Source organism: Oncorhynchus masou, chromosome 31, assembly GCF_036934945.1.
Source record: "Oncorhynchus masou masou isolate Uvic2021 chromosome 31, UVic_Omas_1.1, whole genome shotgun sequence".
Lineage (NCBI taxonomy): Eukaryota > Metazoa > Chordata > Actinopteri > Salmoniformes > Salmonidae > Oncorhynchus > Oncorhynchus masou.
Window position 1 is genome coordinate 95587589 of NC_088242.1, and position 25902 is coordinate 95613490.

At 42.7% G+C, this 25902-nt stretch overlaps 1 long non-coding RNA gene across 1 annotated transcript; it reads left to right on the forward strand.

Annotated features, from left to right (window-relative positions):
- Window positions 1-1978: 1978 nt before the first annotated feature.
- Window positions 1979-25293, forward strand: LOC135524796 (uncharacterized). The gene is made up of 3 exons (XR_010453025.1): window positions 1979-2064; window positions 12994-13090; window positions 24976-25293. It is a non-coding gene; the product is annotated as an uncharacterized LOC135524796 (long non-coding RNA).
- Window positions 25294-25902: the final 609 nt, after the last annotated feature.

Below are 25902 nucleotides of genomic sequence, written 5' to 3' on the forward strand. Positions count from 1 at the left end.
TCAGCCTAATTGTGACTCAGCCTAATTGTGACTCAGCCTAATTGTGACTCAGCCTAATTGTGACTCAAACCTAATTGTGACTCAGCCTAATTGTGACTCAGCCTAATTGTGACTCAGCCTAATTGTGACTCAAACCTAATTGTGAATTGTTACTCAGCCTAATTGTGACTCAGCCTAATTGTGACTCAAACCTAATTGTGACTCAGCCTAATTGTGACTCAGCCTAATTGTGACTCAAACCTAATTGTGACTCAGCCTAATTGTGTGACTCAGCCTAATTGTGACTCAGCCTAATTGTGACTCAGCCTAATTGTGACTCAAACCTAATTGTGACTCAGCCTAATTGTGACTCAGCCTAATTGTGACTCAGCCTAATTGTGACTCAGCCTAATTGTGACTCAGCCTAATTGTGACTCAAACCTAATTGTGACTCAAACCTAATTGTGACTCAAACCTAATTGTGACTCAGCCTAATTGTGACTCAGCCTAATTGTGACTCAGCCTAATTGTGACTCAAACCTAATTGTGACTCAGCCTAATTGTGACTCAAACCTAATTGTGACTCAGCCTAATTGTGACTCAGCCTAATTGTGACTCAGCCTAATTGTGACTCAGCCTAATTGTGCCTCAGCCTAATTGTGACTCAAACCTAATTGTGACTCAGCCTAATTGTGACTCAGCCTAATTGTGACTCAGCCTAATTGTGACTCAAACCTAATTGTGACTCAGCCTAATTGTGACTCAGCCTAATTGTGACTCAGCCTAATTGTGCCTCAGCCTAATTGTGACTCAAACCTAATTGTGACTCAGCCTAATTGTGACTCAGCCTAATTGTGACTCAAACCTAATTGTGACTCAGCCTAATTGTTACTCAGCCTATTTGTGACTCAGCCTAATTGTGACTCAAACCTAATTGTGACTCAGCCTAATTGTGACTCAGCCTAATTGTGACTCAGCCTAATTGTGACTCAAACCTAATTGTGACTCAGCCTAATTGTGACTCAGCCTAATTGTGACTCAAACCTAATTGTGACTCAGCCTAATTGTGACTCAAACCTAATTGTGACTCAGCCTAATTGTGACTCAGCCTAATTGTGACTCAAACCTAATTGTGACTCAGCCTAATTGTGACTCAGCCTAATTGTGACTCAGCCTAATTGTGACTCAGCCTAATTGTGACTCAAACCTAATTGTGACTCAAACCTAATTGTGACTCAAACCTAATTGTGACTCAGCCTAATTGTGACTCAGCCTAATTGTGACTCAGCCTAATTGTGACTCAGCCTAATTGTGACTCAGCCTAATTGTGACTCAAACCTAATTGTGACTCAGCCTAATTGTGACTCAGCCTAATTGTGACTCAGCCTAATTGTGACTCAGCCTAATTGTGACTCAAACCTAATTGTGACTCAAACCTAATTGTGACTCAGCCTAATTGTGTCTCAACCTGACTCATAAGACTTGTCTGTAATGACACCTTATTCAAGTTTCCAGTTTTATTGTCACGTGCACAAGTACATTGAAATGCCTCTTTTGCAAGCTCTAAACCCAACAATGCAGTAATCAATACCAGTAATACAAATATTACACTACAAAGTAGAACAAAAACACACAAGAAATTGAAATGAGAAGAACACTAGAAAGTACGTACAGTGCCTTCGGAAATAATTCAGACCCTTTGACACTTTCCACATTTTATGTTACAGCCTTTTTCTAAATTTGATTAAATAAATAAAAAATCCTCAGCAATCTGCACACAAATACCCCATAATGATAAAGCAAAAACATTTTTTTATTTTAGTTAATCTATTAGATACAGTATAATAAACAAATACTTGTTCTGGCCCCTGTAGTTGGGTTTGAGTTCCTTTAGGCGATCATGTAATTCCAATTGTTGACCACATGGGGGCCACTGTCATGTGTCGAGGTGTGTTGTTCGTTTAATGTGCTTAACCTTGTAGAAGAAGAATTGTTTACATTCCGAAATGGCGAAAGTCACTCTGTGGAGCTGCAGACGTTATTAAACTCCATCCTTCTTGCTATCATTTTGTAGAAGCATTGTCTGTAAGTAAAATTAATCATAACATATTTGACATTCAATTCATGATGATATTTTGTACAGTTTATTGTTTTAATGATATTTATGAATCTTGATAGCCACATGGATGGATATGTGTTCAGTGCATTTGATCTTGTCATGTTTTGGAGAATTACTTCCTTCCGATTTAATGCATAATGCTGCATATGTCTGTGTTTATGAACATGTATACAAATACAATGAAGCCTAATATTCAGTCATACGCATTGTTATTTTCATTCTATATTTCAGTTTTACTCATTTCAGTCACTAGTACTGTACCTACAAAGCAGTGGCAATAAGTTATCCTTCAACACAACAGTAGCTGTGTCGGTTTTATCAATCTGCTAAGTTTAAGAAGGGCACTCTTTTGCGAGGGTAGAATAAATAGACGGGATTGTGTCGAGGCACAGATCTGGGAAAGGGAACTAAAATATTTCTGCAGCATTGAAGGTCCCCAAAAACACAGTGGCCTCCATCGTTCTTAAATGGAACAAGTTTGGAACCACCAAGGCTCTTCCTAGAGCTGGCCGCCCGGCCAAACTGAGCAATCGGGGGAGAAGGGCCTTGGTTAGGGAGGTGACCAAGAAAACGATGGTTACTCTGACAGAGCTCTAGAGTTTCTCTGTGGAGATGGGAGAAACTTCCAGAAGGACAATGATCTCTGCAGCACCAATCAGGCCTTTATGGTAGAATGGCCAGACGGAAGCCACTCCTCAGTAAAACGCACATGTTTTGAGTTTGCCAAAAGGCACCTAAAGGACTCTCAGACCATGAGAAACAAGATTCTCTGGTCTGATGAAACCAAGCTTGATCTCTTTGGCCTGAATGCCAAGCATCACGTCTGGAGGAAACCTGGCACCATCCCTACGGTGAAGCATGGTAGTGGCAGCATCATGCTGTGGGGATGTTTTTTAGTGGCAGGCACTGGGAGACTAATCAGGATCGGAGCAAAGTACAGAGAAATTCTTGATGAAAACCTGCTCCAGAGCGCTCAGGACTTCAGACTGGGGCGAAGGTTCACCTTCCAACAGGACAACGACCCTAAGCACACAGCCAAGACAATGCAGGATTGGCTTCGGGACAAGTCTCTGAATGCCCTTGAGTGACCCAGCCAAAGCCCGGACTTGAACCCAATCAAACATCTCTGGAGAGACCTGAAAATAGCTGTACACCAACGCTCCCCATCCAAGCTGACAGAGCTTGAGGGGATCTGCAGAGAAGAATGGGAGAAACTCCCCAAATACACGTGTGCCAAGCTTGTAGCGTCTTACCCAAGAAGACTCGAGGCTGTAATCGCTGCCAAAGGTGCAAACAAAGTACTGAGTAAAGGGTTTGAATACTAATGTAAATGCGATATTTCTGTATTTTTTTTTCATTTGCTAAAATGTTTAAAATATATTTTTGCATTGGTAGTATGTGTTGATTGATGAGGATTTTTTTAATGATTATTATTTTTTATTTTTTATTTATTTTATTAACCCCTTTTTCTCACCAATTTTGTGGTATCCAATTGGTAGTTACAGTCCTGTCCCGTCGCTGCAACTCTTGTACGGACTCAGGAGAGGCAAAGTTCAAGAGCAACTCAGCCAAGCTGCACTGCTCAGGGATGCAAATTAGACCGTTTTGAATCCAAAACAGGTGACCAACGTGATTCGTGTATATCCAATGAGAAAGGTTTGGAGAGAGAGGGAGGTTGGATCACTACTGGCTATAAGCGAACAAGTGATGCGCGTTTGGAGCAATACTGGCTGTATCCAAGGCTCAGCCAATCGTTGACATAACAACAGAATGCAGTGTAGCACGCGACTGAAGAGAGAAGAGACAACCAACTTACTAGCTACAGCATCAGCGAGAGCTCTGAAAAGGCAGCTTGCCAGTTACAGCAGCGCGTCCCCTGAACGATAATGAAGAGGTAATGTTAGGTGAGAAGCCTGACCACGGAGACAGGGGTGAGAAGGTGATGAAGCGTACTTCATGAGCTGTAACTGAAAAACAACTGGCATTTAGAAAGTTTTAGGTGAGGGCGAAAGTGGTGGAACAAGTATTAGCATTGTTATGTATCTTGCTAGCTGGATTGAATTCTCCGTTAGCTAGCCAGAGAAATGTTGAGCAACATTAGCCAACTCATCTGATCAAATAATTGAGTTTATGTGTGAAAGTTAGCTTGCTTATTTAAGTCAGACAGCTAATGTTACAACATCAGATGAGCTGACATTAGTAACCTAACCAATTCGCTACAGTATCAACTGGTATATGACTCCTTGTCGTTCCTCAAGTTATAACGTGTTAGTTGCTTACTGGACCCCGACAATCTGTGGGAAACTAGTTATCGAACTAACCACTATCTGTTAAGTAATGTTTTCACTCTACAGTATGTGGTTAATTTTCAGAATGAGTGAATCAGGTGAAAATGATACTTATTATAATACTTGTTTTCCACCATAATTTGCAAATAAATTAATTAAAAATCCTACAATGTGATTTTCTGGATTTTTTTTTCTAATTTTGTCTATCATAGTTGAAGTGTACCTATGATGAAAATTACAGGCCTATCTCTTCTTTTTAAGTGGGAGAACTTGCACAATTGGTGGCTGACTAAATACTTTTTGCCCCACTGTACTTGTATGCTTGTATGCTCAGTCAGATTATATGCAACGCAGGACACGCTAGATAATATCTAGTAATATCATCAACCATGTGTAGTTGACTAGTGATTATGATTGATTGTTTTTTATAAGATAAGTTTAATGCTAGCTAGAAACTTACCTTGGCTTGGTAACTGCAATATTAGTGTATTGTTTTTTTCTCAAGACTTGAGTGTCATTTGCAGTAAAGTCTAGGCAACAAATTACATTAGATTGCTATCTTTACATTTTTTTTTTAGCTGTGAGTTAGATTCACATTAACAACTTTTTATTTTACACACAGAGACTGATCATGTCGATCATTTTCTTTTGTTGGTTAATTAGTTAAAATCTGCATTTCCCTCTAGCAGGGATTGTTTTGTATGTTTCGGTGCAACAACAAAAAAAGTGTCACCTTTTTGGGCCCTCAGCAGTTTTCATCCCTGACTGCTTCTTGACACAGTGCTTAACTCGGAAGCCAGCCGGAGGAAACACCGTACACCTGGCAACCATGTCAGCGTGCATTGCGCCCAGCCTATACTTTCCCAATGCACTGTATTTTTATACTCCAGACTCCGGCATTGCTCGTCCTAATATTCCTATATTTCTTAATTCCCATTCTTTTACTTTTAGATTAGTGTGTATTGTTGTGTATTGTTAGATATTAGTACACTGTTGGAGCTAGGAACACAAGCATTTTGCTACACCTGCAATTACATCTGTTAAATATGTGTTTCTGCGACCAATACAATTGGATTGGATGTTCATCTGTAAAATGAAAAAGTGTACAGTAGACTGGCATGTGGGGCGGCAGGGTAGCCTAGTGGTTAGAGCGTAGGACTAGTAACCAGAAGGTTGCAAGTTCAAACCCCCGAGCTGACAAGGTACAAATCTGACGTTCTGCCCCTGAACAGGCAGTTAACCCACTGTTCTGAGGCTGTCATTGATAATAAGAATTTGTTCTTAACTGACTTGCCTGGTAAAAAATAAAGAAATTGTGTTTTGTTACACTCAGTCATTGATGGGGCCTTGAGATGAGCTGTTTGGCGAAGGTGTGAAAAGGTTGAGGGGGGGGCCTTGACCTGTAGACAGTCTAGTTTATTGTTGTCTTAAGTAGACACGTACTGCCAACAATAGTGTACTAACAGCCCCTTTCCATCATGCCAAAGAACTGACTGCAAGGGTGTGATAAGTTTGAGGAGCACTCAGCTTGTAGACAGTTAACTGTATTGGTGATTTCGTTGTTTTTTTCTCAAGAGGGTATTGCACTTTTTACAAATACCTTTGGCTGTCCTGACTTGTTTCCGAGTCAGATGATGTTGAGCTTCAGCTTATTCCAGGCTGAAAGCTTTCATCCAATGGGTGTACAGGCTCTGTATTACTAAAGCGGGGGTCAAGATCATCGTCAAATCATACTTTATTTGTCACGTGCCGAATACAACCTTACCGTGAAATGCTTACTTACAAGCCCTTGACCAACGGGGAGGTTCAAAATAAGATTTAAGAAATAATTTCCAAATAAACTAAAGTAAAAAATAATAAAAAAGTAACACAATAAAATAACAATAATGAGGTTATATACAGGGGGGCGTACCGGTACCGAGTAAATGTGTGGGGTTACAGGTTAGTCGAGGTAATTTGTACATGTAGGAAGGGGTGAAGTGACTTATGAATAGATAATTAACAGTGAATAGCAGCAGTGTAAAAAACAAATGAAGGGAGGGGGGATGGGGGTGTCAATGTAAATAGTCCGGTGGCCATTTGATTAATTGTTCAGTAGTCTTATGGCTTTGGGGGTAGAAGCTGTTAAGGAGCCTTTTGGCCCTACACTTGGTGCTCCGGTACAGCTTGCCGTGCGGTAGCAGTGAAAACAATCTATGACTTGGGTGACTGGAGTCTTTCACAATTATTTGGGCTTTCCCCAGCACCGCCTGGTATAGAGGTCCTGGATGGCAGGAAGCTTGGCCTCAGTGATGTACTGGGCCGCACGCACTGTAGCGCCTTATGTTCAGATGCCGAGCAGTTGCCATACCAGGCGGTGATGCAACTGGTCTGGATGCTCTCAATGGTGCAGCTGTATAACTTTTTGAGGATCTGGGAACCCATGCCAAATCTTTTCAGTGTCCTGAGGGGGAAAAGGTGTTGTCGTACCCGCTTGATGATTGTCTTGGTGTGTTTGGACAATGATAGTTCGTTAGTGATGTGGACACCAAGGAACTTGAAACTCTCGACCCAGCGAGCAGCAGCAGCAGGATTAGTCTGTAGGACATACACTAATCAGTGATTTGCCAACATTTTACTACTTTGTTCCCATCAATACACACTCAAACAAGGTATTTTTGTAATTCAGCTACTCTTCCTGAGGTTCAAACATATTAAAGCACTTACATTACATATAAATCAAAAGATAAAACAGTATATCATATAACATTATTGTAACGCTCAATGAGTGAATAGGTGTGGAGTCAGGCGCAGAGAGAAAAGGATGTGGGAAAAACATGCTTCAATGTCCAAAAATAATCACAGGAACAAAAATAGTATGCCAAACCAGGTATAACTACAGAACAAAAGTACCCTATCGTGAAAATACAAGGACAGTGAGAAACCCAAATGATAACACTAACCCCTCTAACACATACAGATGAACAAGCCCGCACAAACAGAAGCGAGCTGAACAAACTTAAATAACCCCACCCTAACAACCAAACAAGAAACAGGTGAAACCAATTAGAGAAAACCAAACGAACACAGAACAAAGGATCGGTGGCAGCTCGTAGACCGGTGACGACGACCTCCGAGCGCCACCCGAACAAGAAGGGGAGTCACCTTCAGTAATATTCGTGACAATTATTACACTACTACAGTTGAAGTCGGAAGTTTACATACATCAAGGTTGGAGTCATTCAAACTTGTTTTTCAACCACTCCACACATTTTTGTTAACAAACCATAGTTTTGGCAAGTCGGTTAGGACATCTACTTTGTGCAAGACACAAGTCATTTTTACAATAATTGTTTACAGACAGATTATTTCACTTATAATTCACTGTATCACAGTTCTAGTGGGTCAAAAGTTTACATAGACTAAGTTGACTGTGCCTTTAAACAGCTTGGAAAATTCCAGAAAATTATGTCATGACTTTAGAAGCTTCTGATAATTGATATCATTTGAGTCAATTGGAGGTGTACCTGTGGATATATTTCATGGCCTAGCTTCAAACTCAGTGCCTCTTTGCTTGACATCATGGGAAAAATCAAAATAAATCAGCCAAGACCTCAGAAAAATATTTGTAGACCTCCACAAGTCTGGTTCCTCCTTGAGAGCAATTTCCAAACGCCTGAAGGTACCCCATTCATCTGTACAAACAATAGTACGCAAGTATATACACCATGGGACCACACAGCCTTCATACCTCACAGGAAGGAGACGCCTTCTGTCTCCTAGAGATGAACATACTTTGGTGCTCAGCAAGGAAGAAGCCACTGCTCCAAAGCAGCCATAAAAAAGCCAGACTACGGTTTGCAACTGCACATGGGGATGAAGATGGTACTTTTTGGAGAAATGTCCTCTGGTCTGATGAAACAAAAATAGAACTGTTTGGCCACAATGACCGTCGTTATGTTTGGAGGAAAAAGGGGGAGGCTTGCAAGCCGAAGAACACCATCCCAACCGTGAAGCATGGGGGTGGCAGCATCATGTTGTGGGGGTGCTTTGCTGCAGGAGCTGCAGGAGCACTTCACAAAATAGATGGCATCTTGATATATTGAAGCAACATCTCAAGACATCAGTCAGGAAGTTAAAGCTTGGTCGCAAATGGGTCTTCCATGTGGACAATGACCCCAAGCATACTTCCAAAGTTGTGGCAAAATGGCTTCAGGACAACAAAGTCAAGGTATTGGAGTGGCCATCACAAATCCCTGACCGCAATCCCATAGAACATTTGTGGGCAGATCTGAAAAAGCGTGTGCGAGCAAGGAGGCCTACAAACCTGACTCAGTTACACCAGCTCTGTCGGGAGGAATGGGCCAAAATTCACCCAATTTATTGTGGGAAGCTTGTGGAAAGCTACCCGAAATGGTTTACCCAAGTTCAACAATTTAAAGGCAATGCTACCAAGTACTAATTGAGTGTATGTAAACTTCTGACCCACTGGGAATGTGATGAAATAAATAAAAGCTGAAATAAATCATTCTCTCTACCATTATTCTGACATTTCACATTCTTAAAATAAAGTGGTGACCATAACTGACCAAGACACGGAATTTTTACTAGAATTAAATTGTTTAAATGTGAGTTTAAATGTATTTGGCTAAGGTGTATGTAAACTTCCAACTTCAACTGTATATACAATACTATACAACAATATCACAAGCCGCATATGCATGTGTCTGTACCTTTTGTGTATGTCTCTTCACAGTCCCTATTGTACCATCAGCTGTCCGGGTGGCTGGTCTCAGACAATGCCGCAGGTGAAGAAACCGGATGTGGAGGTCCTGGGCTGGCATAGTTACACCTGGTCTGCGGTTGTGAGGCTGCTTGGGCGTACTGCCATATTTTCTAAAACGGCGTCTTATGGTCGAGAAATTAACATTAAATTATCTTGCAACAGCTCTGGTGGACATTTCTGCAGTCAGCATGTCAATTGCACGCTCCCTCAAATCTTTAGAATGGCCTTTTATTGTCCCCAGCACAAGGTGCACCAGTGTAACGATCATGCTGTTTAAACAGCTTTTTGAGATGCTAAATGGATGGATTATCTTGGCAAAGGAAGAATGCTCACTAACGGAGACACTTTTTTTGTGTGATATGGAACATTTCTGGGATCTTTTATTTCAGCTCATGAAACATGGGACCAACACTTTACATATTGCTTTTATATTTTTGCTTAGTGTAGTTAGTTAGCTAAGTAACACGAACTGCATTACCTCAGCTCAACTTCAACTTATTTGTCACGTCCTGACCTTAGTTCCTTTTTTATGTCACTATTTTGGTTTGGTCAGGGGGTTGGGGTGGGCATTCTATGTTTTGTTCTGTGTGTTGTATTTCTATGTGTTTGGCCTGGTATGGTTCCCAATCAGAGGCAATCAGAGGCAGCTGTCAATCGTTGTCTCTGATTGAGAACCGTACTTAGGTAGCTCTTGCCCACATGGGTTTTGTGGGTAGTTTCTTTCTGTTTTTGTGTCTGCACCAGACAGAACTGTTTCGGTTGTTCTCCTCGTCGTTTATTTAATCAGTGTTCAGGTCCATTATTAAAATGCCGAACACGTGCTGCGCTTTGGTCCTCACCTTCTTCCACCAACGGCCGTTATTGTTTTTTCAATTTTGGAAAATTGATGGAATAGCATCACTTTTTCAACATACGACAACCTGGCAACCCCATCAGTTGAGACTTCAGATCCGTTTCAAAATCCTCTGGCTGAAAGTGCTGGCTACAAATACAGACAGTTTGCTATTTCTCCATCAACTGAATCGATCTCCAACGGGGCGGTACTACGTCCTGAAATACGCTATGAATTCTGGATATTGCCGTTTGCTGACAAGTGTGAGCTACCTTCTGATGGACAGCCAAGCTGACAGACAACATAGAATCCGCAGACAATTATGACATCATTGGAGTGCATGGACATCGTCACACAAACGTTTTGTGTAACAACAAAAACAACAAAAGCGTTAGAGCAGTGGTTCTCTACCTGGGAGGGGGGAGGGGGGGCTTTTATTAGTCCTCTTTAGATTCACCAACGTATTCTCTAGTCAGTAAGTAGACAAGCCTCAGCAATGTAGGAACATGGCTGAGCTGGAACATGTTAGTGGAAGTTAACACTAACTACCGACAAAGGGTCAAATATTTGTTCACCTGCCGAATGGGTCATCTGATCCTAGACCTGTGTTTTAAGACAACCTCTTTCCTGAGCCGATTTGTTACATTTTTGTGTTTTCAACTCCGTTTTCAAAGTCAACAAAATCCATAGCTTAGATATTCTTAACAGTGTAGGTCTATCGGCCATTTTTATCCACTGTAAATCATTCACCCCAACACTCCCCACAAACAACAGAAGCACTATATAGCAGTTTGTCAAGGCTGACACCCATTCAATCACTTTACGTTTGACCAATATGCATGCAAGCCACCTTTCCACAAGCCTGAAAACATTTTTTTTCTCCCTTTTCTTATTTTTTTTGTCACTGTAGTACGGCACCATAACATCCACAGACACATACCTTGTCATACAGAGCCCCTTTTTACATGAAACCTCTGCTTTCACCAAGATCTAAAAACCCAGGCGTCCCTTAACGTTTTTTGCCCCAAATACAGTATGCCAGTCTAAAGCCCAGGCATGTTTGCAAAGCTTTTTTTATTTTATTTTTATTTTTACTATGCAAGTCAGTTAAGAACAAATTCTTATTTTCGATGACTGCCAAATAACTGCATTAACTGCCTTGTTCAGGGGCAGAACTGACAGATTTTTACCTTGTCAACCTAGGGATTTAATCTAGCAAACTTTCGGTTACAAGTCCAATGCTCTAACAACTAGGCTACATGCACACCTCCTGCTGTGGTGCATGGAGTCCCTATTCTTTTACCCCAGTAGGATGGGTTCAGGATAAAATACACTTTAGCAGTCTAAAATGGCACAATTCCACAAGAGGAACCAAACCGTGCGTTTGAAAGAAACAGGAACCAACACGAACTAGCCTTGTTGATTCTTGGTTGTTTTTCCAATTGCTGTGGAACTGGAAACAGGATTAGGTTTAATTTGCGGGGGGAAAACTGCTAGTGACTATTTTTAAGACGGCAACATTCGACAGCGATATTGTTGTGATCTTCGGTGACTGGCATTAAGTGTGGAGAAGGGAGATGTGCTGGTAAGAGTCAGCCGGGCAAATTTGTGCCATCCTTCTTTCATTGGTGGGCAGCAATGGAGACTGAACAGACTATAGAGGAGAAGAAGAAATACACAGTGTACAATCATGTGAGAAAAGGGTTGCTTCAGCCGGTTGAAAGAGACATGGAAAGAGAAGCTCCATCTGTCTTCATGAATTGTTCAAAACAGATTTTTGAAAGAGGACAGCTGTAACAGTTGCTTTGCAATAAGGGTCAGTCCTGCAATACGGTATTACTCTGCAGTATGCTGGTGTGATATTCATTGTTCTATGTTTAGCAAGCTAACTACATCATGTTTATCTTTTGTTTTGGTTCGATCCAGTACATACCTAGGCCTAACGTCTCATCATACATGACATACTGCATGAGTAATATTTTAGACTGCGCCATTTGCAAGTATAATAGCTAGCTATTCTCATTCAATACTTCAAGAGTACTTTAGCTGAGCATTGTTGTTGTTAGAAACACTTCCTGTCAGATGATAATGAATCAACTGTGTTTTATCTCCACCTATTCTATGGTGAGTTGATGGCTGGAGTGGCCAGTTTACATTCTATTGATTCCCTGGGTCCAGACTGTCTGATCAGGAGAGGCCATCTGGATGGTCACTGTGATTGCTCTCAGGAGCTCTGTGGGTGGGGTTGGTCACTGTGATTGCTCTCAGGAGCTCTGTGGGTGGGGTTGGGATAAAGTACTAACAGCAGACAAAATACTATTACAATACCATGAAGCTATAGAAACGATCTGTAATATGTGTGTGTTTCGGATCTTATCACGTTGCCGAACCGCAGGCGACCGCCCACTGTCTGGACCCTGTTGCACAACTTTCAGACCCACAATGGATCGATAACTCCTGTCGGCAGAGACTGTCCAGTTCCTCTGCAGAAGGGCTGAGTACTATTTGTGGGAGAGACATTGTTCCGCCTTTGTGTCCCTCTCCGAATGCAAATGCTGCATTTCAGCAGCCTGCTGTGCCACTTCCAGAGAGGATGGGAGCTCATGTAAACACAGTGTGTGATGGACTCCTGCAACACTTCAACAACTAAGTACATTTTATTTAATTTTTTAACCTTTATTTAACCAGGCAAGTCAGTTAAGAACAAATTCTTATTTTCAATGACAGCCTGGGAACAGTGGGTTAACTGCCTGTTCAGGGGCAGAACGACAGACTTTGTACCTTGTCAGCTCAGGGGTTTGAACTCTCCAACCTTCCGGTTACTAGTCAAACGCTCTAACCACTAGGCTACACTGCCGCCCCATCAGAGTGGATTACACAGGATTGCTATTGCTAAAATGAAGGTTGGTGCTCTCTGGTGTGTAGTTGGGCAACATAAAGAGAAAATTAAAAAAACAAAACACTATTTATTAACATATTTCCTCTTTTCACTTTCTCCCTCCTCTCACAGACACCCAGCTCCATCATCGCCCTTTGGACAACAAAACGCCTGGACCAACAACAGAACGACAAGCACGACAAACCAAGCCTTGTCCTTTAGCTCAGTGGTGAGCCATGGGTATTAATACAGTACTGCTATATAATGCCCCTGTCACATGACTGTATCCTTGGGGATTAATACAGTACTGCTATATAATGCCCCTGTCACATGACTATCCTTGGGGTTAATACAGTACGGCTATATAATGCCCCTGTCACATGACTGTATCCTTGGCCCCTGTCACATGATTAATACAGTACTGCCCCTATATAATTAATACAGCCCCCCTGTCACATGACTGTATCCTTGGGGATTAATACAGTACTGCTATATAATGCCCCTGTCACATGACTGTATCCTTGGGGATTAATACAGTACTGCTATATATAATGCCCCTGTCATTATGACTGTATATAATGCCCCTTCACATGACTGGGATTAATACAGTACTGCTATATAATGCCCCTGTCACATGACTGTATCCTTGGGGATTAATACAGTACTGCTATATAATGCCCCTGTCATCATTAATACAGACTGTATCCTTGGGGATTAATACAGTACTGCTATATAATGCCCCTGTCACATGACTGTATCCTTGGGGATTAATACAGTACTGCTATATAATGCCCCTGTCACATGACTGTATCCTTGGGGATTAATACAGTACTGCTATATAATGCCCCACATGTCACATGACTGTATCCTTGGGGATTAATACAGTACTGCTATATAATGCCCCTGTCACATGACTGTATCCTTGGGGATTAATACAGTACTGCTATATAATGCCCCTGTCACATGACTGTATCCTTGGGGATTAATACAGTACTGCTATATAATGCCCCTGTCACATGACTGTATCCTTGGGGATTAATACAGTACTGCTATATAATGCCCCTGTCACATGACTGTATCCTTGGGGATTAATACAGTACTGCTATATAATGCCCCTGTCACATGACTGTATCCTTGGGGATTAATACAGTACTGCTATATAATGCCCCTGTCACATGACTGTATCCTTGGGGATTAATACAGTACTGCTTAATAATGCCCCTGTCAGTACTGACTGTATCCTATTATAACTGCTATATAATGCCCCTGTCACATGACTGTATCCTTGGGGATTAATACAGTACTGCTATATAATGCCCCTGTCACATGACTGTATCCTTGGGGATTAATACAGTACTGCTATATAATGCCCCTGTCACATGACTGTATCCTTGGGGATTAATACAGTACTGCTATATAATGCCCCTACTGCTATATATTAATGCCCCTGTCACATGACTGTATCCTTGGGGATTAATACAGTACTGCTATATAATGCCCCTGTCACATGACTGTATCCTTGGGGATTAATACAGTACTGCTATATAATGCCCCTGTCACATGACTGTATCCTTGGGGATTAATACAGTACTGCTATATAATGCCCCTGTCACATGACTGTATCCTTGGGGATTAATACAGTACTGCTATATAATGCCCCTGTCACATGACTGTATCCTTGGGGATTAATACAGTACTGCTATATAATGCCCCTGTCACATGACTGTATCCTTGGGGATTAATACAGTACTGCTATATAATGCCCCTGTCACATGACTGTATCCTTGGGGATTAATACAGTACTGCTATATAATGCCCCCGTCACATTTATTTATTTTGTTTAACTAGGCAAGTCAGTTAAGAACAGGTTCTTATGTACAATGACGGCCTACCAAATCCTTGGGGATTAATACAGTAAATAATGGCACATGACTGTATCCTTGGGGATTAATACAGGGGTCACATTTATTTATTTTATTTAACTAGGCTGGGATTTTTTTAAATAAAAGGGAACACTATTTATTTATTTTATTTAACTAGGGCAAATAACACATCCTAGATCTGAATGAATGAAATATTCTTATTAAATACTTTTATTAAATACTTTTTTCTTTACATAGTTGAATGTGCTGACAACAAAATCACACAAAAATGATCAATGGAAATCAAATTTATCAACCCATGAAGGTCTGGATTTGGAGTCACACTCAAAATTAAAGTGGAAAATCACACTACAGGCTGATCCAACTTTGATGTAATGTCCTTAAAACAAGTCAAAATGAGGTTCAGTAGTGTGTGTGGCCTCCACGTGCCTGTATGAACTCTCTACAACGCCTTGGCATGCTCCTGATGAGGTGGTGGATGGTCTCCTGAGGGATCTCCTCCCAGACCTGGACTAAAGCAGCCAACTCCTGGACAGTCTGTGGTGCAACGTGGCGTTGGTGGATGGAGCGAGACACGATGTCCCAGATGTGCTCAATTGGATTCAGGTCTGGGGAACAATGCCTTCCTCTTGCAGGAACTGCTGACACACTCCAGCCACATGAGGTCTAGCATTGTCTTGCATTAGGAGGAACCCAGGGCCAACCGCACCAGCATATGGTCTCACAAGGGGTCTGAGGATCTCATCTCGGTACCTAATGGCAGTCAGGCTACCTCTGGCGAGCACATGGAGGGCTGTGCGCCCCCCCCCAAAGAAATGCCACCCCACACCATGACTGACCCACCGCCAAACCGGTCATGCTGGAGGATGTTGCAGGCAGCAGAACGTTCTCCACGGCGTCTCCAGACTCTGTCACGTCTGTCACATGTGCTCAGTGTGAACCTGCTTTCATCTGTGAAGAGCACAGGGCGCCAGTGGGAATTTGCCAATCTTGGTGTTCTCTGGCAAATGCCAAACGTCCTGCACGGTGTTGGGCTGTAAGCACAACCCCCACCTGTGGACGTCGGGCCCTCATACCACCCTCATGGAGTATGTTTCTGACCGTTTGAGCAGACACATGCACATTTGTGGCCTGCTGGAGGTCATGTTGCAGGGCTCTGGCAGTGCTCCTCCTGCTCCTCCTTGCACAAAGGCGGAGGTAGCGGTCCTGCTGCTGGGTTGTTGCCCTCCTATGGCCTCCTCCACGTCTCCTGATGTACTGGCCTGTCTCCTGGTAGCGCCTCCATGCTCTGGACACTAGGCTGACAGACACAGCAAACCTTCTTGCCACAGCTCGCATTGATGTGACATCCTGGATGAGCTGCACTACCTGAGCCACTTGTGTGGGTTGTAGACTCCGTCTCATGCTACCACTAGAGTGAAAGCACCGCCAGCATTCAAAAGTGACCAAAACATCAGCAAGGAAGCATAGGAACTGAGAAGTGGTCTGTGGTCACCACCTGCCGAACCACTCCTTTATTGGGGGTGTCTTGCTAATTGCCTATAATTTCCACCTGTTGTCTATTCCATTTGCACAACAGCATGTGAAATGTATTGTCAATCAGTGTTGCTTCCTAAGGGGACAGTTTGATTTCATAGAAGTGTGATTGACTTGGAGTTACATTGTGTTGTTTAAGTGTTCCCTTTATTTTTTTAGCAGTATATATATATATATATATATATATAGGACAAAACGCACACTATGACAAGGGCGACACCACAACACTACATAAAGAGAGACCTAAGACAACAACATAGCATGGTAGCAACACCACACGACAACAACATGGTAGCAGTACAAAGGCAAGAAGGTAGAGACAACAATACATCAAGACAAGCAGCCACAACTGTCAGTAAGAGTCTATGATTGAGTCTTTGAATGAAGAGATGGAGATAAAACTGTCCAGTTTGAGTGTTTTTTTGCAGCTCGTTTCAGTCGCTAGCTGCAGCGAACTGAAAAGAGGAGTGACCCAGGGATGTGTGTGGTTTAGGGACCTTTATCAGAATCAAATCAAATGTATTTATATAGCCCTTCTTACACCAGCTGATATCTCAAAGTGCTGTACAGAAACCCAGCCTAAAACCCCAAACAGCAAGCAATGCAGGTGTAGGTTACCATCCTGAGACAAGGCCGAGTATAGCCCACAAAGATCTCCGCCACGGCACAACCCAAGGGGGGGGCGCCAACCCAGACAGGAAGATCATGTCCGTGACTCAACCCACTCAAAGTGACTGGTAGAACGGGTGTTGTACGTGGAGGATGAGGGCTGCAGTAGATATCTCAGATAGGAGGGAGTGAAGACTTAAGGGGTTCTCTTCGGCGACGTCATCTACAAAATAGCTTCCAACACTCTACTCAGCAAACTGGATGCAGTTTATCACAGTGCCATCCGTTTTGTCACTAAAGCACCTTATACCACCCAACACTGCGACCTGTATGCTCTAGTCGGCTGGCCCTCACTACATATTCGTCGCCAGACCCACTGGTTCCAGGTCATCTACAAGTCCATGCTAGGTAAAGCTCCGCCTTATCTCAGTTCACTGGTCACGATGGCAACACCCACCCGTAGCACGCGCTCCAGCAGGTGTATCTCACTGATCATCCCTAAAGCCAACACCTCATTTGGCCGCCTTTCGTTCCAGTTCTCTGCTGCCTGTGACTGGAACGAATTGCAAAAATTGCTGAAGTTGGAGACTTTTATCTCCCTCACCAACTTCAAACATCTGCTATCTGAGCAGCTAACCGATTGCTGCAGCTGTACATAGTCAATCGGTAAATAGCCCACCCAATTTACCTACCTCATCCCCATACTGTTTATATTTATTTACTTTTCTGCTCTTTTGCACACCAGTATCTCTACCTGTACATGACCATCTGATCATTTATCACTCCAGTGTTAATCTGCAAAATTGTAATTATTCGCCTACCTCCTCATGCCTTTTGAACACAATGTATATAGACTTTTTTCTACTGTGTTATTGACTTGTTAATTGTTTACTCCATGTGTAACTCTGTGTTGTCTGTTCACACTGCTATGCTTTATCTTGGCCAGGTCGCAGTTGTAAATGAGAACTTGTTCTCGACTAGCCTACCTGGTTAAATAAAGGTGAAATTAAATAAATAAATAAGCATCAACCAGTGGGTCTTGCGGTGGGTATACAGAGATGGCCAGTTTACAGAGGAGTATAGAGTTTAGTGAAGCATTGGTGGGAAATCTGAAGGCCGAATGGTGAAGAACATCTTAGCAGCTCGAGAGCACCCTGACCTGCTGATCTAGAAATTGAAAGAGGAGTGATTACGATAAAGGAAACCAAGTCTAGATTTAACTTTAGCCTGCAGCTTGGATATGTGCTGAAAGAAGGACAGTGTACCGTCTAGCCATACTCCCAAGTACTTGTATGAGGTGACTACATCAAGCTTTAAACCCTCAGAGGTAGTAATCACACCGGTGGGGAGAGGGGCATTCTTCTTACCAAACCACATTACCTTGGTTTTGAAGGTGTTCAGGATCGAGCCTTGGGGTACTCCCTTGGTGACAGGCAGTGGCTGAGACAGCAGATGTTCTGACTTTATACACTGCACTCTTTGAGAGAGGAAGTTAGCAAACCATAGCCAAAGACCCCTCAGAGACACCAATACTCCTTAGCCGGCCCTCAAGAATGGAATGGTCTACCGTATCAAAAGCTTTGGCCAAGTCAGTTAAAATAGCAGCACAACATTGCTTAGAATCAATGCCAACTGTGACATAATTTAGGACCTTTAAGGTTGCAGTGACACATCCATAACCTGAGTGGAAACCAGATTGCAGACCAGAGAGAATACTATAGTCATCAAGAAAGCCAGTCAGTTGATTATTGGCAAGTTTATCCAACACTTTTAATAAACAGGGCAAAATAGAAATTGGCCTATAACAGTTAGGATCAACTTGATCTCCCGCTTTAAATAAAAGGACAAACCGTGGCTGCCTTCCAAGCAATGGGAACCTCCCCAGAGAGGGGAGAGGTTAAAAAGGTCAGGGGTAGGCTTGGTGATGATACGGGCTGCAACTTTGAAGAATAAATGATCTAAACCATCTGACTGAGATGGCTTTTTGGGGTCAAGTCAGGAGCTCCTTTAGCACATCTGACTCAGTGACTGCTTGCAGGGATAACCTTTGTAGCGGGGCATAGGAGAAAGATGGAGGAGCATCGGGGCTAGTCGCATTAGAAGGGGTGGGAAATAAGGAAATGTTGGACGGGCAATGAGGCATGGCTGAGTCAAATAGGAATCCTGACTTAATGAAGTGGTGATTACAGAGCTCAGCCATGTGCTCCTTGTCAGTAACAACCACATCATCAACATTAAGGGACATGGGCAGCTGTGAGGAGGAGAGCTTATTCTACAGGTTTTTAAAACCATTTTCCAGAACTTCTTGGGGTTAAACCCAAAGAGAGAGAACTGCTCCTTAAAATAACTAACTTTGGCCTTCCAGACAGCCTGAGTGCACTTATTTCTCATTTGCTTGAACGAGAGCCAGTCAGCCTGAGTATGTGTGTGCCAAGCCTTTCACCAAATGGAATTCTTGAGGTGGAGTAACTCTGCCAGATTACGGTTAAACCAGGGACTGAACCTGTTTTTAATTCTAATTTTCTTCATGGGGGCACGTTTGTTAACAAAACCACTGAAAATATAAAGGTCCAAGTGTCTTCGAAAGAGGGGATCAAGCTGATTCTATACCAGAGACCAGGTCATGAAGGAAGGCTTGCTCATTCAAGTTTTCTAGCAAGTGTCTATGACAAATCAGGACAGGTCGTTTCACTGAGCAGCCATTACGAACACAGGCTCTAAAACAGTGATCACTGAGTTCATTACAGAAAACACCAGTAACTCCCAAAACTGCCTATAGAATTAAACTGACAGGCCATCGGGGCCAAGTGATTTCCCTTTTTTCATTGAATTCAGAGTCTCTAATTTCTTCGATTGACAGAGGTGAATTGCAAACTGAATGGAAATCATCCTTTCCGTTTCTTTTTATCCTAAACAAAACTCCCTAGTCCTTGCCGATGACAAGTACACCCATAACATGATGCAGCCATGTCAATCATACCCATAACATGATGCAGCCACCAACATGCTTGAAAATATGAAGAGTGGTACTCAGTGATGTGTTGTGTTGGATTTGACCCAAACATGACGCTTTGAATTCAGGACATACAATTAATTTCTTTGTCACATTCTTTGCAGTTGTTGATCCATCCTCAGTTTTCTCCTACCACAGCTATTAAACTCTGCAACTGTTCAAAGTCATGGTGAAATCCCTCAGTGGTTTCCTTCCTCTCTGGCATCTGAGTTAGGAAGGACGCCTGTATCTTTATAGTGACTGGATGCATTGATACACCATCCAAAGACTAATTAACCACCATCCTCAAAGTGATATTCAATGGGTGTCCTTTTTTGCGAGGGATTGTAAATTCTCCCTGGTCTTTGTGGTTCAATCTGTGTTTCAAATTAACTGCTCGACTGAGGGACCTTACAGATAATTGTATGTGGGGGGTACAGAGATGAGGTGGTCATGAACAAATTATGTTAAACACTATTATTGCACACAGAGTGAGTCAATGCAACTTATTATGGGACTTATTAAGCTTATTGAGCTTATTTAGGCTTGCCATAACAAATGGGTTGAATACTTATTGACTCAAGACATTTCAGCTTTTCATTTTTAATTAACTTGAAAACATAATTCCACTTTGGCATTATGGGGTATTGTGATGTCATTATGGGGTATTGTGATGTCATTATGGGATATTGTGATGTCATTATGGGATATTGTGTGTAGGCTAGTGATACAAAATCTACATGTACTACATTTTAAATTCAGGCTGTAACACAACAAAATGTTGGAAAAGTTAAGGGGTGTGTGGACACTGTCATACGATGCCACCTTTCCAACAAGTCAGTTTATCACATTTCTGCCCTGCTGAAATAAATGATCCCAGACATTTTACAAATGCACAAAAAGCTTACTTCTCTCAAATTGTGTGCACACATTTGTTTACATCCCTATTAGTGAGCATTTATCCTTTGCCAAGATAATCCATCCACCTGTCAGGTGTGGCATATCAAGAAACTGATTAAACAGCATGGTCATTACATAGGTGCACCTTGTGCCGGGGACAATAAAAGGCAGCTCTAAAATGTGAAGTTTGTCACACAACTCAATGCCACAGATGTGTCAAGTTTTGAAGGAACATGTAATTGACATGCTGACTGCAGGCATGTTTACCAAAGCTGTTGCAAGATAATTTAATGTTAATTTCTTTACCATAAGCCACCCCCAACATCATTTAAGAGAATTTGGCAGTACATCCAACCGGCCTCAAGAGATGCCACCGACAGACATAGCAGATCTGCTTCTATTTCCTAAGCAACTTTGCAGTATTTTGTTTTTTTTGTGTGTTATTTCTTACATTATTATAGCCCAGAATGTTTTTGTGTTATTACATGCAGCCGGAAGGAACTTTTGTATATCAGAGCGGTGGTAACTCACCAGCTGGGTTCTCAATTCATCACGCAGACAGGAATAAAGAACTTTCTGGGAAGTGGATAGGGGATGTTGTTCCCATGGTGACTATTAAAACCTACCCAAACCAGAAACCATGGATAGAAGGCACTATTTGCTCAAAACTGAAAGCGTGAACCAGCGCAGTAACTATGGCAAGGTCACTGGGAATATGGTCGAAAACAAGCATTGTAGTTATTCCCTCTGTAAGGCAATCAAACAGGCAAAACGTCAGTACAGAGTCGAAATTTAACAACTCAGACACGAGACGCACGTGGCAGGGTCTACAGACAATCACGGATTACAAAGGGAAAACCAGCCATGTCGTGGACACCGTCTTGCTCCCGGACAAGCTAAACACCTTCTTTGCCCGCTTTGAGGATAACACAGTGCTACCAATGTGGCTCGCTCCCAAGGTCTATGTGCTCTCGTTCACAGTGGCTGACGTGAGTAAGATATTTAAAGAAACTCAAACAGGATGTACCAGTGACGAGAAGCATTCAATGCTGCTCTGACCAATCGGAAGCCACGCTCCAAGATTGTTTTGATCATGCGGACTGGAATATGTTCCGGTCAACCTCAGAGAACAATATTGATCTATACAGTGACTCGGTGCGTTTATAAATAAGTGCATTGGAGATGTCGTACCCACGGTGACTATTAAAACCTACCCTAACCATAAACCGGGGATGGATGGCCGGCATTTGCGAAAAACAGAAAGCGCGATCAACCGCATTTAACCATGGAAAGAGGTCTGGTGATATGGCTGAATATAAACAGTGTAGTTATTCCCTCCTCAAGGCAATCAAACATGCAAAATTACGGTACAGGGACAAGGTGGAGTTGCAATTCAACGGCTCAGACACAAGACGTATGTGGCAGGGTCTACAGGAAATCACTGACTACAAAAACAAAAACAGCCACGTCACGGATACCGACGTCACGCTTCCAGACAAATTAAACACCTTTGCCCGCTTTGAGGATAATACAGTGCCACCGTCGCGGCTCGCTAACAAAGACTGCCCCCCCCCCTCCTTCTCAGTGGCTGACATGTGTAAAACATATAAACGTGTTAACCCTCGCAAGGCTGCTGGCCCAGATGGCATCCCTAGCCGCGTCCTCAGAGCATGCGCAGACCAGCTGGCTGCTGTGTTTACGGACATATTAAATCGCTCCCTATTCCATTCTGTTGTCCCCATATGCTTTAAGGTGGCTACCATTGTTCCTGTAACCAAGAAGGCAAAAATAACTGAACTAAATGACTATTTCTCTGTAGCACTCACTTCTGTCATCATGAAGTGCTTTGAGAGGCTAGTCAAGGATCATATCACCGCCACCTTACCGGCCACCCTAGACCCACTTAGGTTTGCATACCACCCCAACAGGTCCACAAATGACGCAATCAACTATCACACTGCACAATGCCCTATCCCATCGGGACAAAGTGAATGCCTATGTAAGAATGCAGTTCATTGACTACAGCTCAGCATTCAACACCATAGTACCCTCCAAGCTCATCATCAAGCTGGAGGCCCTGGGTCTCAACCCCTCCCTGTGCAACTGTGTCCTGGACTTTCTGACGGGCCGCCCCCAGGTGGTGAAGGTAGGAAACAACATCTCCACTTTGCTGATCCTCAACACAGAGGCCCCACAAGGGTGTGTGCTCAGCCCTCTCCTGTACTCCCTGTTCACCCACGACTGCGTGGCCACGCACGCCTCCAACTCAGTCATTAAGTTTGCAGACGACACAACAGTTGTGGGCTTGATCACCAACAATGACGAAACAGCCTACAGGGAGGAGGTGAGGGCACTCGGAGTGTGGTGTCGGGAAAACAACCTCTCACTCAACGTCAATAAAACAAAGGAGATGATTGTGGACTTCAGGAAACAGCAGAGGGAGCACCCCCCTATCCATATCTAAGGGACAGCAGTGGAGAAGGTGGAAAGTTTTAAGTTCCTTAGTGTACACATCACAGACAAACTAAATTGCTTCACCCACACAGTGTGGTGAAGAAGGCTCAGCAGCACCTCTTCAACCTCAGGAGGCTGAAGAAATTTGGCTTGTCACCCAAAACCCTGACAAACTTTTACAGATGCACAATCGATAGAATTCTGTTGGGCTGTATCACAGCCTGGTATGGCAACTGCACCGCCTTCAACACGAAGGCTCTCCAGAGGGTGGTGCTGTCTGCAAAATGCATCACCGGTGGCAAACTACCTGCCATCTAGGACACCTACAACATCTGACGTCACAGGAAGGCCAAAAAGATCATCAAGGACAACAACCACCCGAGCTACTGCCTGTTCACACCGCGAAGGTGTGAAGGCGAGGTCAGTACAAGTTCATCACAGCTGGGACCGAGAGATTGAGAAAGAGCTTCTATCTTAAGGGCATCAGACTGCTAAACAGCAAACACTAACCCAGAGAGGCTGCAGCCTACATTGAGACCCAATCACTGGACACTTTTAATAAATGGATCACTGGTAACTTTAAATAATGGCACTTTAATAATGTTTACATATCTTACATTACTCATATCACATGTATATACTGTATTGAGACCCAATCACTGGACACTTTAATAAATGGATCACGAGTCACTTTAAATAATGGCACTTTAAATAATGCCACTTTAATCATGTTTACATATCTTACATTACTCATATCACATGTATATATTGTATTTTATACCATCTACTGCACCTTGCCTATGCCTCTCGGCCGTCGCTCATCCATATACTTATATGTCCATGTTCTAATTTAATCCTTTAGATTTGTGTGTATTAGGTAGTTGTTGGGGAATTGTTAAATTACTTGTTAGATATTACTGCACTGTTGGAACTAGAAGCACAAGCATTTCGCTACACTCGCATTAACATCTGCTAACCATGTGTATGTGACCAATAAACTTTGATTTGAGGAAGAGTATATAACCTCTTTATCAAATTATAGACCTGTCACTGTTTTGCTGTATGACATCGAGTTGATATGGATCAGATAATTAGCGCAACGCTGTCCAGATTAGTCAAGAAGCACGCGGTTGATATCAGTGGAGGCTGGTGGGAGGAGCTATGGGGGGACTCATGCCATGATGGGAGTTGTGCCGTGGGGGAGATCTTCGTGGGCTATACTCACCCCTGTTTCGTTATAGTGAGTTGGTGGTTGAAGATATCCCTCTTGTGGTGTGTGTGTGTGTGTGGGGGGCTGTGCTTTGGCAAAGTGGGTGGGATTATATCCTGCCTGGTTGGCCCTGTCCGGGGGTATAGTCGGAGGGGGCCACAGTATCTCCCGGTCACTCCTGTCTCAGCCTCCAGTATTTATGCTGTAGTAGTTTATGTGTCGGGGGGCTAGGGTCAGTCTGTTATATCTGGAGTATTTCTCCCGTCTTATCCGGTGTCCTGTGTGAATTTAAGTATGCTCCCTCTAATTCTCTCAACACACGGCCAGGTCTCTGACCTCCCTTCGTTGTCGGTTGATCAGGACGACCACTGTTGTGTCATCAGCAAACTTCTACATCTGCATTGCTTGGATTGGCTGAGGCAAAAAGGGCTTTATTAATACATTTGATTGATTGACAGGCTCATTGTTATGGGTGTCAAACATGGTTTCCATATGTTTTGTTTATAACCATTCCATTAATTCCATTTCAGCATTTACATTGAGCCCGTCCTCCTATAGCTCCTCCCACCAGCCTCCACTGGTTGATAAGCAGCTGGAGGAGACTTGGTTCCAATCCAAACAGCTAGGTATGAATACAAAGGGTAATTTCAATCTAGAATTTTTTAACCACCTTTGAGCAATTTATTGAGCATTCTGGTATATTATTTAGACATATCAACACATATTGCAATTATAGCTGTCCAGTTGGGTGGAATGTACAAATATATACATCATTACATTAATATATGTATAGGCATGGTGGACTAAGGACGCCATTGTAGGCCTACATTGGACATGCTCTAGCCCAAGTCCCAAGGGTATTATTTTTTGCAGTTATGTAATTATTCAATGTTTTTAAATAGATGGTGAACCTATATGATGAACAAAGAAATTACATTTAAATATCAAACGTGTGATTCACTATGTCGATTAATTCGAGTAACTGCTTTTGGGTTGTTTTTCTTGTCAATCGCAAACCTCGTGCATGTGAAGAACATACGCAGACAATATGCAAATGTTTGATCTGTGAGTGGAGGAGATTAATGTGGGCGGAGTACAGTGCACGCACAGAGCAGGAAGGTAAATTTGTGTGGCCTAAAAAAAGTTTGTTCAGAAGGCTCAAGCAAAGTCAGTAATAAATAGTATGAAGATTGGCAGAAGTTGCTTCTATAATAGAAATCCCCCGATCACGCTTGTAAGGCGACGTCGGCTATGTAAACTCTTGAGCAGAATACGTCATCTGGTCTAAACGGTCGTCACGCTCCGATATTAAAGTCTTTTTTGAAGAAAATGAAAACGTGTCAGTTTGTCACTTCCAATAGGTTGGAGTAATAACATGTTCAACTGCGTAAGAATTTGGCTCGAATCTGGGTTGTGCCTTTAGATTTCGATAAAATGACCAGCTAAGGAGGAATTGT